This window comes from Oryctolagus cuniculus, chromosome 20, assembly GCF_051225735.1.
Source record: "Oryctolagus cuniculus isolate XC-2025 breed Fujian yellow rabbit chromosome 20, ASM5122573v1, whole genome shotgun sequence".
NCBI lineage: Eukaryota > Metazoa > Chordata > Mammalia > Lagomorpha > Leporidae > Oryctolagus > Oryctolagus cuniculus.
This window is the reverse complement of record NC_142886.1, coordinates 37,418,837-37,433,032: the sequence shown is the minus strand read 5'-3', so window position 1 is coordinate 37,433,032 and position 14,196 is coordinate 37,418,837. Positions and strand designations below refer to the sequence as shown.

Sequence of the window (14,196 nt, the reverse complement as noted above, 5' to 3'; positions counted from 1 at the left end):
TCATGATGTAGACATTTAAAGTATTTTTACAAAACACTGCACACCCAGAAAGTATAGGAGAGTAATATAGGAGTAATTGTCTGGTACCATTTATCAATCATACATCATGCATGAGATAATAAAATACTTTCTAGCCCAAATAATCTCTGCTGCCTTTTTCTGGGGAATAAGGCTATCAGATGTGGAATTTGAGAACTGTCCCATTTCTTTTGGCTAGAAAAAACAAGGTGTGTAGAACAAGCATCCTTTGTTGAAGTTACTTGAGTTCCTCATGCTGGGATGAGACACTTGCCCATTTGTGCTAACCAAATTTGCATGACAAATGCTTATTGTGGAACCATTGTAGGTATTGTCACTGCTCAGATCCATATCCAGCAAGTGTACACTTTAAATTATTTTATTATTTTATTTCCAATTATTTTACTATACTTATCTTGCTGCAAAAGTAATTATTCATTGCTCTTTTGCTTTTTATTTAGTTTTTAAATCCTCATATATTTAGTAAAATCTCCATATTTTTTTCTCTAACTTCAAATTTCCAAAGCTTCTGAAGCTCCATGAAGTTCATGAGAAATTTCCATTTCCAGAAATAGCAGGATATTGTTGGAGATGTAGTTAAAGCGTGTTTCAATATAGCATGTGTTTATTTAAACTCAGTGCCAAATAGCTCCTTGGCAGTAGTTCTACTTAGAGCCAAAGGTTGATTAGACCATGAGACTAATTCTAGGTACAAGGTGTCCAGCGCATAACAAATCTTCCCAGGCAGACGAATCAATTAATTCACAAGCTTTTATTGGGATTCTGCTCCTGGGTGAGGTCCCCACCCCAACCCAACAGAGTGGGGGGGGCAGGGAAGTCCTGCCTCAGAGGTTGGGAGGGCTCCTTTTATAGATACAGGGTGTGGAGTTAAAGGTTGAGGCAGGTTTGATCCTCCTTGGTTGACCTTTAGGCACCTGTGGGGACCTTGACAAGGACTTTTCTTCCCCAGAAGTACAGGTAGGGACTCTCCATTCCTGGAAGTGCAGGCCTTCTCTCCTTGTGGATCCCAAAGCTACCACCAGGAGTGAAGGAGGTTGTTCTGTGACAAACCTGAAGTCCTCTAGGGAAGAAAATGCTAGGAAATCCACTCTTCACCTTTCAGGAATAAGGGTCTTCTTCATTTCTCATCAATGGGCCATTAAGTTTGTGAAATTCTAGTACATTGTTCAGGTTCCATAGGAAACCAAATATGAATGTCCCATAGTCATATCCCATAGCATATGAGATGAAAGAAAATCTAGCCAGAAATAAAGCACAATCTCCACATGAAAATGAGAAAGCTTCTTTTTCTGTCATTGTACCATGTTTAAATAATTCATTATTCATTTTTGAAGAGTAGAAAAATTTACCGAAAGAGGTAAAACACTAATGCACAGTATAAGTAATGTTTTTGAATGCAACAATTGCTTGAAAAACTATGAAAAGAAGCAATTTCTCATAGACCAGTGATTGAAAACTTGACTACATTACAACCTAAAAATTAAAAGATTGAGAATATGGCTCACAAAAACTTTGCATATATTATTTGAACAAATAGAAGAATGAAGTACCAAGCATCCAATTAGAAAGTAACATCAAAGAAGAGAAAATGGTGATCACCTCTTTTGATCAGTACACATTATCTACATACACTGAAATGTCACATTGTAGCTCATAAATGTGTACAGTTATTGTTCATCTTTTTTTCAGATTTATTTTACTTTTTAATTAGTTTTCAACAGATTCAATGAGCTTTGTAGATACAATTCTAATAACATGATACTGATATTCCCCTCCTCCCTCTCTTCCTCCTTCTCTCTCCCTCCCACCTCTTTCAGAAAGAGATATCGCCCTACAATTATTAAATTGTTCCACAATTTATACCTGAAATGGAGGAATAAGATTTTTCTCTTTTTTCCTCTTCCTTTCCTCTACCTAACTAAAATACTGAATCACTTGCATGCTTTTAGTTAAATATCTTATCAGAGTTTAATCCTCCTGACAGTCATCTTGGCAAAGCCACCTGCCTTCAGCAACAGTAAATGCTCCTCTTCTCCGTCCCCTGACTGATTTGCATGCTCTCTCTGGTGTCCCCAGCAACAGGTGTCTCATTAGCACCTGAGTGATGCCAGCTTCTGAGGAAGGCTGTGAACTGATTAAACACATGCTCCATTTTTATCTCTTTATGAGTCATTACTTAAAGGTTTTATCACCATATTGCCACACTTAATTACGTGAAGCCATAATTAAATATGAGCATTCTTAGACCTGCTTTTTTAAATTTTAGTTTAAACTTCAGTGACATGTTTTGCTGCTTGCTAATGTAAAACTGTCTTCAAAAAAGGTATAGGAAGTGTTTTTTTTTTTTTTTTTTTAAGGGAGCATATTAGGGAAGGGCATTAATTCTTTCATACACCAGGTTGTTTTTCTTTCTCCCTTCCTCTCTTCCTCCCTCTCTTCCTTCCTTCCTGTCTCTTTTCCTTCTTTCCTCTTTCACTTTTCTCCTTTTCTTTCCCTCTCTCTCTTTTTCTAAATAAAAAAATTGGTATTTTATGTAAATCTTATAGAGAACCTCCCAAAATAGGGAAAATTGAATTAGAGGATGTTAAGTTTGTTTTCATAGGGTAAAGAAACCAGGATATTGCTTGTCTTATAAATTCCAATTTAACTAGGATGTTAGGAAGCCTCAGGCCAAATCAGATGAGCATCTGAATGCTCTATTTTCCTTACGTTCTGAAGACATCTGCTAATTGGATGAGCACAATACAAAACAAAATTATCCATATTGTCAAGAAGCTTATAAATGATGAGATTTTATTTTTCTCTAGATATGTGCATTTAGGCAAAAATTACATGGTTGAAGTAATTCCATGTTTTGCTTATTTGCTGTGATCTCCTTAACTGTCCTGTAGTTATCACCAAGGACTGAGCTAGAGTTCCTGTTGACATCCTTAATTTGCTAGCCCATGGGGGAACCAAAGGTCCATCTTAATTATCCTGCTTATCTGTGGCTTCTCAGGGGCATGCCTATGATCTCATGAATTTTTGGATATTATGACTGTTTGCCAGATAACAATTTTATTACTCCTCTAAGACCATGATCCTTAGACCCCGTTCTGCTGTAATCTCCCTTCTTAACCCCAGAATGATGAAGAAAAAGGGTCACCTCACACATTTCTCCTTGCCTTCTAGAAACAAATGTGTCATATTGTGCAAGCTGCATTAGTTATGTAAACTTTATGAGACATTTAAGGTGATCCCTTAAGGGAATTAAGAAAAAGGAGGCCGGCGCCGTGGCTCACTAGGCTAATCCTCTGCCTTGCGGCGCCGGCACACAGGGTTCTAGTCCCGGTTGGGGCGCCGGATTCTGTCCTGGTTGCCCCTCTTCCAGGCCAGCTCTCTGCTGTGGCCAGGGAGTGCAGTGGAGGATGGCCCAAGTGCTTGGGGCCTGCACCCCATGGGAGACCAGGAGAAGTACCTGGCTCCTGCCATCGGATCAGCGCGGTGCGCCGGCCGCAGCACGCTGGCCGCAGCGGCCATTGGAGGGTGAACCAACGGCAAAAGTAGACCTTTCTCTCTGTCTCTCTCTCTCACTGTCCACTCTGCCTGTCAAAAAATTAAAAAAAAAATATATATAAAAAGAAGAAAAAGGAGAGTGTGACTTTCCCTTTTGAAAATCACATGAGAAAATACCTAAAATGTGAGGACACTCTGAAAAGGACTCTTTGGAAGATCCTCTTCTCTTCCAATTAGCAGAGCCACCTCTCAAGTCACTGCTCTTCAAGGCTCACGGCTTGAAGTTCATTCCCCCTTTACAGGAAGACTCCTTCACTCAGCTCGGGAAGAGATCTCCCTCTGGCTTCCCCCAGAGTCATCCAGATACAGGAAATGTTCTGAGCCTCAGCCTGGTGGCCTCAGGGTTTCCTCTGGTTTGCCTGTACAGAAGACTAGAAAGGAATCTGTGCAGTTATGTCAAGATTCCTTAAACAAGGATCCAAGTGGACTTCCCAAGTGCAAGATTTTATGTTCAGTCCTCAGTGACCACTGTGCTCTGCTGATTCCTTTACTTGTTGACCAAGTACAACCATTTGAATGCCTTGTGCTGCAGATGTGAAAGAAAAACCCAAATGTAGCCAAACAAGAAGCCTCTGAGTCATAACCAGATTGAGCACAAGAAGACGTACATGAATTCTACTCAGGAAAATCTAGGAGTTGTTCTTGTTTCAGCCACAGTTTGATAGAAGGACTTGAATGGGACCACCAGGACCTGCAGTCTTATCCCTCTATTTCTCATTCCTTTTTGAAACAGCTTAACTCAGGATATAAAGTTTTCAAAGAAAAATTGGAGCAGATGGAGTCAAGCAGGCAAGGGAGAATTTATTTAAGCCTACTGCAATCGAGAAGAGAGTTTGAACTCAGTTCTTCTGAAAGAAAAGACACCAAGATTTCTAAGTGCTGGAGTGAACTACTGGAAACAAATGGGAAAGCATTATTGGTGGGGAGGTTGGTCATGTGATTAGGCCATCTGGCTGCTATGGAAGTTAGGATCCTGCTTTCTAGAAAGATATGGAGAAGGGGCTATATTTCTTGATGACTAAAGTAATTATATTTCAAACCACTGGGTCCCAGGTCCTTGAGAAAGACATTCATGGATTGTAAACTTGACAAGAATCTTCCAGATAATTTACATTTCAAAGTCAGGGATAAAAAATCCTGTCTGAATATGGTCAAACTGAGAATGTTAATAATGCCTACTCAGTGTGAATCCTCCAAATGAGGATCAGAGGCTTTGGAAGAACTTGTATTTTTTTTTAAGATTTATTTTTATTTATTTGAAAGACAGAGTTACAGAGAGAGGTAGAGACAGAGAGAGAGGTCTCCCATTCGCTGGTTCACTCCCCAGATGGCAGCAACGGCCAGAACTGTGCCGATCTGAAGCCAGGAGCCAGGAGCTTCTTCTGTGTCTCCCACATGGGTGCAGGGACCCAAGGACTTGGGCCATCTTCTACTGCTTTCCCAGGCCACAACAAAGAGCTGGATCGGAAGAGCACCAGCGGGGACTAGAACCGGGGCCCATATAGGATGCTGGCGCTTCAGGCCAGGGCATTAACTCACTGAGCCACAGTGCCGGCCCCAGAACTTGTATTTTTTAAAAAACTTACTTATTTGAATGGCAGAGTTACAGAGAGGGGAGACACACACATGAATACACACAACATACAGCTCTTCCATCTGCTGATTCACCCCTCAAATATTTGCAACAGCTGGTGCTGGGGCTGGGGCCAAAGCCAGGAGTAAGGAACTCCATCCACATCTCCCACGTTGGTGCAAAGGCCCAAAGAGTTAGGACATCTTATTAAACTGATAAGAACAGATACTACACTTGATCTTAGCCAAAAGGCCGAGAAGCGATGAGAGTTAGGACATCTTCCACTGCTTCCCCCCAGGCACATTAGCAGGAAGATGGATTCAGAGTGCAGAGGCTGGGAATAGAACTGGTGCCCATTTGGGATGCTGGTAGTGGCTTAACCATCCGTGCCACAACACCAGCTCCAGAACTTGCATTGAAACATAAGCAACCAATAGGTAACCACTAACCACACCATCCTTACTCAAAATCCATTTTGAGTAAGATTAGTTGCCCAAAGCACAGGGCTCTAGCCATGTCATTAGAGAAGATGGTGTCTAACATTTGTGTTGGATGAATTTAGTTCTTCCCTGTTTCATTTTTCAGCTGCAGCATGACACTCCAGAGACAAATATGAATGATATAAATTTGCTCCTCATAGGTAAAGCGAAAATCATGTTAAAAAATAAGAGAAAATGAAATCAAACTTATTTGCTTTTGGGTACCATCTCTTTAGTCTTCTATTACTGACTACTTTGCCTATGGCTACTGATCTGAGGTCATCATTATACATTAAAATCATTTAGCTTCATTATTTCTCTGCTAACTTTGGGCACAAACATTTTAATCAGGGTTTACCAGATGTAGCAATAAAAATCCAAGCACCTGGGGTCCACTTCTTGGACAGTACATGCATAGCATTACATGAGGGACCACTTCCCCAAAGGAATTGACCATACAAATATGCTGTATCCTAATTCCTTTTAAAAATACTTCAATGAGGGAGTGGCTCTGTAGCACAATAGGTTAATCCTCTGCCTGCAGCACTGGCATCCCATATGAGCGCCGGTTCTAGTCCCAGCAGGTCCTTTTCCAATCCAGCTCTTTGTTGTGGCCTGGGAAAGCAGTAGAAGATGGCCCAAGTCCTTGGGCTCCTGCATCCGCATGGGAGACCAGGAAGAAGCACCTGGCTCCTGGCTTCCGATCCAGCAGAGCTCTGGCCGTTGCGGCCATTTGGGGAGTGAACCAATGGAAGGAAGACCTTTCTCTCTGTCTCTCTCTCACTATCTGTAACTCTACCTGTTAAATAAATAAATAAAATCTTTAAAAAAATACTTCAATGAAAAAACAAACTCTTTAAACACAAAGGGTTGACTACCCTTGGAGGTAAGGAAGGAAGAAAGGCAATCTCTTTCCTTCCTTCCTTCCTTCCTTCCTTCCTTCCTTCCTTCCTTCCTTCCTATCTTTCTTTCTTTCTTTCTTTCTTTCTTTCTTTCTTTCTTTCTTTCTTTCCTTCAGGTTCTTATAACAATGAGAAAAGTATAGAAATGAGTACTTCTAAATTATCCTGCTCCATAATTTTGAATGCTTTCTCTGTCTTTTATCTGGAATTGGTACAGGCTTCAAATCAATTATTCTGATTTGTATTTTCTTTCTGAAAGAAATGGGTAGGATGGGATGCATTGGAGATGAATTTCTTCTACCATTTACAGAAATGTGATTATACAGTTTATTTTGCATTTAAGTATCACTCTTTCATCCTACAAGATTTACACCTTAAAGTCCCTTTTTATGAATTTAATTTTGTCATATAGACTAAGTGCCTTGTCAAAAGAATAAAGAGAGAGGTTTATCTTTAGGAGTTTTAATGCCATCGAATGCTTTCTGGGAAGACTTGTTTTGGAAATTCATAGATGTTCAAGACAGGTTTTAGGAAAAATAAAGTATGCAGAAAAACAGAATGTGTGAACAAGTATAGAATACTTGAAGAGTGAAGAAGAAAATTGTGAAAAGAGATGACATTATTAATGAAGAAGTATTATTTTTTTAAGATTTTTATTTATTTATTTGGCAGGTAGAATCACAGACAGTGAGAGAGAGAGACAGAGAGAGAGGTCTTCCTTCCATTGGTTCACTCCCCAAATGGCCACTATGGCTGGCGCGCTGTGCCAATCCGTAGCCAGGAGCCAGGTGCTTCCTCCTGGTCTCCCATGCGGGTGCAGGGCCCAAGCACTTGGGCCATCCTCCCCTGCCTTCCTGGGCCACAGCAGAGAGCTGGACTGGAAGAGGAGCAGCCGGGACTAGAACCGGCACCCATGCCAGCGCCGCAGGAGGAGGATTAACGTATTGTGCCACGGTGCCCCCTCCATGAGGAAGTGTTCTACACATTTTGAGAAAAATGTCGACACATGATTTAAAACTGAATTAATAGGGGCTGGTGCTGTGGCATAGCGGGTAAAGCAGCTGGCAGTGCTGGCATCCCATATGGGTGCTGGTTGAGTCCTGGCGGCTCCACTTACAATCCAGATCTCTTCTATGGCCTGGGGAAGCAGTACAAGGTGGCCCAAGTTCTTGAGCCCCTGCACCCACATGGGTGACCTGGAAGAAGCTCCTGGCTCCTGGCTTCTGATTGGCACAGCTCTGACCGTTGTGGCCATATAGGGAGTGAACCAGTGGATAGAAAACTCTCTCTCTCTCTTTTTCACTCTCTCTCTCTCTCTGTCTGTCTCTTTCTGCCTCTGTGTAACTCTGCTTTCAAATAAATAAGCAAATTGTTTAAAAAATACTGAATTAGTAGTGAGAAGGGTAGGCTAATGACCACATCAGAGGTGAAAGTGATGAATTTAAAAAAAGTGGTTTCTGTATGTGTAAAAAGTAGATTGTGAGTAAAACATGTCCTTTTTAGCTATGTTTGCTAGCCATTAGCTTTATTTGTGCTGGGAGTGAACAATTATTTAATGGATCACTGTTTTTCTTGAAATATGATTGATGTTCAAAACTGTGGAATAGAAAAGTTTTTTAAATTCATCTCAGATTTTAATATTTGTTAATACATTTTTAAAACATCAAATCTCATCATTTAATGATATCACTGTTATGCTTTGATTTGTTTTAGAAATAGCAGATTTTAAAGTCTCAGAAAATACATAGAAAATGCACTTTTTATAGCACATAATTTCTTTAAAGAATATTTATTATTCATAGTATCCTTGAGATAAATGCTTGGAATATCCAATTGCCTGTTGTGCTCCAAATAATCCTGTTTCTGCCCACATGTGGAGGTCTTTTCAAGGGCATTATCTAAAAAATGATATTGAAATTCGCATTCCCATTTTTAACCATTAAGATGTTATTTAAAAGGAGACATTGTGAGGAATTCATGTTGCCTATGCTTAATTCAAATACAGGCAGCATGGAGCCTCCAAGAACATTTTAGATCATAGAGCACAGTTGATTTGGCCCTAATAATGCAGGAAGACTAGTGGGAGCCAATTGCTATTTAATTTGAATTTTTTTTCTTATTCCAAAGGCTTCTAGTTTAAATGTTTAATGTGAAATTTTATTATGCCTGCTTTGCAGCAATATTTTTTCCTAGAGATTATTCTCTGTTTGGTGGGTCTCAGTTGTAAATATATTTCTAAATAGAAAAATTTCCCAGTGAGGGTTTAATTGCTAATATTTTAGTCTTAGAAACCGCTGCTATGGTTTAAATGTATTCCACCAAAATTTATGTGTTGAAAACTTCATTTTCAAACTGTGTTAACAGCATTTGGAGTTAGAGACTTTCAGAGATAACTAGAATTAGATGAGGCCTGTGAGTGGAGCCCTCAAGATGGCATCCATGACTCCATAAGAAGATGGCCAGGCATTTGGCCTACCAGTTAAGATGTCTGCACCCCTACCTGTTAAGGTGTTTGGGTTCATTTCTCAGCTACAGTTCCTGACTCCAGCTTCTTGTTAATGCAGACCCTAGGAGACATCAGTGATAGCTCAATACTTGGGTTCCTGCCACCCACATGGGAGACTTGAATTGGGCCTCAAGCTCTTGACTTTGGCCTAGCCCAGCTCTGGCCATTGGGATGTTTTCAGAATGAATCAGCACACAGGCAGGCAAGTTTCTCTCACTCTCTCTCTCTCAAGTAAATAAACAGAATTATTTTTAAAAAGAAGAGGAAGACAGGCCTGATTTTGCCTGTTGCTATCTTACCATGCAGTGCTCTCCACCATGTTATGATGCAATAAAAAGGCCCTCACCAGATGGGAGCAAACGCCAGTGGCCATGCTGCTGAACTTCCCAGCCCCTGCAACCATGAGCTCAACAAACTCCTATTCTTTGAAAATTACCCAGTTTCAGGTATTTTGTTTAAGCAACAGAAAGAAGACTATGACAAGTATGGAAATAATCTGACATCTGTAGTTTTCTAATGGTTTTTGGAGATTATCAAGTTTATGGTATTGATATAGAAGCAATATTTTAATCTGTAAAAACAGCATTACAACTTTTCCAACTGTGAAGAATTTTAAAGATGCAGTAAGTGTCTGCCATGTTTATACAGTTCTATGAAAATATTTTTGCTCTTCTTATTTTTTTTTTTTTTGGAATGCTATTAGAGGAAAGAAAGATAAATAATGCCAAAATTGTGTTCTGTATGGTGATTAAAATTTGGAACAGAGATGGGCAAAAAATATAAGTGAAATATAGGTTACTAACTAAGTAGTGGTTATTGGACTCATTCTGCTACAGATAATATTATAAACTGAAAAAGTGTTTTAGAAACACCAAAAGTTGTAGGTGTCAGAGATTAGACAAATGCAGGCAGATGGAGGAGGTGCACTGGGTACAGAGGAAGGGGAAGACCTTGGGGGGTTTCCTGCATTCATGGTTTCCACCTTGAGCACACACTGCACTCTCCCCTCCAAGTCAGCTAAATCTACTAGGAAAATTCACTGTTCTCAGCTTGATAAGGCAAAGGTAGGCCACGGGTACTGGGAAATTTCCTATTAGAGAGGAAATACCTCAAAGGCAAGGACAGAAGAGAGGGGCTTACCGCGGTCACCTCCTTTTATCTATTCTTGCTCCCCTCTAATCTACTCTCCACGTTGGAAACACAGTGGTTTTCTCAAATGTGCTCACACCCATATAATTGTTTAATTTTAAACTCTGAGAGGACCTGTGCTTATGAAGAATGTGAAAAATGAGGGTAGTAACCTCCATGAACTATGGTAAGAAGCTTGTACCAGCTGACAACACCAAAGACAGATGAGAGCTAATGGTATTTAGAACGTAAGAGTCAACCACATTTGTCACAACTTGGATGAGGATGGTAAGAAAGAGAGAAATACAATTTAGTACATAGAAGAGTACTCAGAAAGTTTGTGGAAAAACTGAGTTCAAAGATATTATGCATTTCCCATACACTTTTTGAATATCGATTATACAAATTGCATACTTATTTTTAAAGAAAAGAAGTAAAGAAAATGCATGGGGACAATATACACAAAACTCAATCAAATATTTCTGTCAAAATGTGGTTACAACATCACTATCAAAAACAGCTATAGGGGCCAGCTCTGTGCTGTAGTGGGTAAAGCCACTGCCTGCAGTGCCAGCATCCCATATGGCTACTGGTTCAAGTCCTAGCTTCTCCACTTCTGATCCAGCTCTCTGCTATGGCCTAGGAAAACAGTAGAAGATGGCCCAAGACCATGGGCCCCTGAACCTGCGTTGGAGACCAGGAAGAAGCTCCTGGCTCCTGGCTTCAGATTGGTTCCAGCTGTTGTGGCCAATTGGGTAGTGAACCAGTGGATGGAAGACTCTCTCTCTCTCTCTCTCTCTCTGCCTCTCCTTCTCTCTCTGTGTAACTCTGACTTTCAAATAAATAAATAAATCTTCAAAAAAACCAGCTATATATTTTAGTATCCACGGAGTTGGTTTTGATGAATAAGCAACAAGTGCTTGGTATCAACATAAATATAGCATAAAAACATAGAAGAAACAATAATTAAGTTGCTGAAGGGCATGTACAACATGATGTCATTAATAGAAGTTGAAAATTATAAAACAAGAGTATGTATTATTAATGCATGCATCTAACTTACAATATGTTTCAAAACATTAGATAGTATATCTTTTTCAAAAAGTACTTTTATTTCTTTTAAATGCTTTAAGTTCATTAGCAAAATAAAATAAATGTGGAAAACTAACAGTCAGGAAATTTGGATATTGAATGTACAGGTATTGTTACTTTCTAACAATTAATTAAAATTTAAAAATGGAATTTTGGAGTTTTCGTTCTTCCTATTAATTTTCAAAAATTAATCAGGCTTAGAATGTGCAGTTAGGAGGAAAGGTAAAGTGAATTCTTTATGGGGATGTAAAATAACAGAAATACTTTGGAGAATACTTTATCAACATCATAAATTTTTATTTCTAGATATGTCTAAGTAGATACTACTTCTAGTAGTTTTCAAAGTTTTGCCTTGGGATCTCTTTACATTCTTGAAATTGTTAGGTGAACCAAATATCTATTGGTCATGTGGATCATGTGGATTTTATGTATTGACAAATTTATCATACAAGAAATGAAGAAAATTAGAAATTTTTAAAATACAAGAATACAGGGCACACATTTTTTGTTAGCCATCAGGATAATGGTATAGGAACATCAGTGCCTTCTGAATACTCCAATATATGCAACTAAGAGTACAAGAGTGAAAAGACAAAGGATACCTTAATATGATTATCAGAACTTTTTGATGGTATCAACCCCCTGAAAAGACCTGAGGGTCTTATGTGTGATAGATTGCATTTTAATATGCAATTATAGAGAAAATCTTGCATATGTGGTTCAGACTCCATGTTGAAGAATATTATTGGAGTGTTATATGCAGAAGGAAACATTGGAAAAATAATGCTCAACAATATGGGAATGGATAAATAATTTTGGTACACTTCAATTTAGAATTCTATGTGGATATTAGCATTTTTTTTTTGACAGAGTTAGACAGTGAGAGAGAGAAAGACAGAGAGAAAGGTCTTCCTTTTCCGTTGGTTCACCCCTCAAATGCCCACCACGGCTGGCATGCTGTGCCAGTCCGGAGCCAGGAGCCAGGTGCTTTTTCCTGGTCTCCCATGGGGTGCAGGGCCCAAGCACTTGGGCCATCCTCCACTGCACTCCCAGGCCACAGCAGAAAGCTGGACTGGAAGAGGAGCAACCGTGAAGAATCCGGCACCCCGACTGTGACTAGAACCCGGGGTGCTGGTGCCACAGGTGGAGGATTAGCCAAGTGAGCCGTGGCGTGGGCCTGGAGATTAGCATTGTGGCACAGCTGCTTGCAATATTGTAATCCCATATCAGAGTGCTGATTCCATTCCTAGATGTTGCACTTCTGATCCACTCCCTGCTGATGCTCCTGAGAAGGCAGTGGATGATGGCCCAAGTCCTTGAGTCCCTGCCATCCATGTAGGAGTCACAGATGGAATTCTAGGTTCCTAGTTTCAGCCTATAGTAGCCCCAGTCATGTGGCCATTTGAAGAGTGAACCAGCAGAAGGAAGATCTATTTCTCTCTCAGTCTCTCCTCTCTTTCTGGTACTTCATCTTTCAAATAAAATTTAAATGCATCTTTAAAAAGCAAAATCCTCTGTGGTATTTAAATATATTATAGCACTATGTATCAGTATGAAAATTTAGCAGTTTCAAAGCTATATTAAAGTGAAGAAAGTAAGTTGCAGAAGGTTATTTGTAAAATGTTGCTTTTTTACATAAAAACTTGAAATTAAGCCAAATAACACTATTTACAGAGTGTATTTATAAATCTTTGTATGCACATAATTTTTATATAATTTATATATATATATATACACACACACACAGAGAAGAACACATACCAAATTAGGTTTACCAGTTGTGATTACCAGGTTAGGAGAGAAGAAACAATTAGAGAAGAGAAAATAAAGGCTACTTTAAATTTTCATGTGGAGATATCAAAGGAGAAAGAAAAACTTGTGAATTTGCCAATAGGAGCTGCATATTTATTTCTAGTGAAAAGTTTAAGATAACTGCTTCATGATTTTATGGAATTCCATGGTGAGTCAGGTAAGTAAATATGTGATGTATCTATTTATAATGTTACAATATAATTTTTCAATAGATGTACCATTATAGTGAAATATTAGGCCAAGATGTTTTCCAGAACTCATTTGAAATTATAGTTCTGAAGTAATAAACCTGTAACTCCTCATTTTTCTTTTTTAAAAAATCCATAGGTGATTTGTGATGCTTTTAGTGGGGATGAATGCAGCAGATCAAGTTTACCATGCTATGGAGCTGATATTAAGAACATTTATCTTAAAAGTAACCTTTTGTCTGTTTACCAGTGTAATGCTAATCTGGGAAAAATCTGATTAGTTCCATCTAGAGTTACATTCAATTTAGTGGGAAAATCTTTGCTTCTAACTGAGTGGGCAGATCTGCTTGTTTCTTTTTACACTTATCTTCTTTCAATCGTTTGTCATAGGTTCCGGGGCAAATGTAATCATTTTAATACAATTGATCTTAAAACGAATGACAAGAGTGGCCAGGCCTTCCACGGTAGGATAGGCTGCATCCCTTAGCAATATGGATTTTGCTGCTCATCAGTTCCTCTTATCTATCATGTGTTTGGACTAAGATAAATATTAGTGGAACTGTTGCAATCTTGCCTCGAAACATAGAATTACTGGAGAGAAAAAGAATGTACAGAATTAGCTTAAAATATGAAAAACGAGACTGGAGACACACCAAACTGATATTAAAGACTTTCTAAAAACCAGTTACTCTTTTTCAAACAAATGGCACAAACCTCACTTGTACATGGAAACCAATCTTTCTATTTGTCAGGAACACCAAGAGGAGTAGTGAGCATCTTTTAGACGTTTGTTTTAAGAATTCAGCCTTTGACAGACTAATTGCTTGTTCAGTGAAGAGAAATTCCAACGACAGATAATGATCCCCTTTAGTTAAACAATCCCTCTTCTGGTGATGTCATCTCTACTGGTGTTAGCAGAAGC

At 39.1% G+C, this 14,196-nt stretch overlaps 1 pseudogene; it reads right to left on the bottom strand.

Annotated features, from left to right (window-relative positions):
- Nucleotides 1–5,338: 5,338 nt before the first annotated feature.
- On the bottom strand, nt 5,339–5,431 carry LOC127484671 (U2 spliceosomal RNA; annotated as a pseudogene).
- Between the last annotated feature and the right edge of the window lie 8,765 nt (nt 5,432–14,196).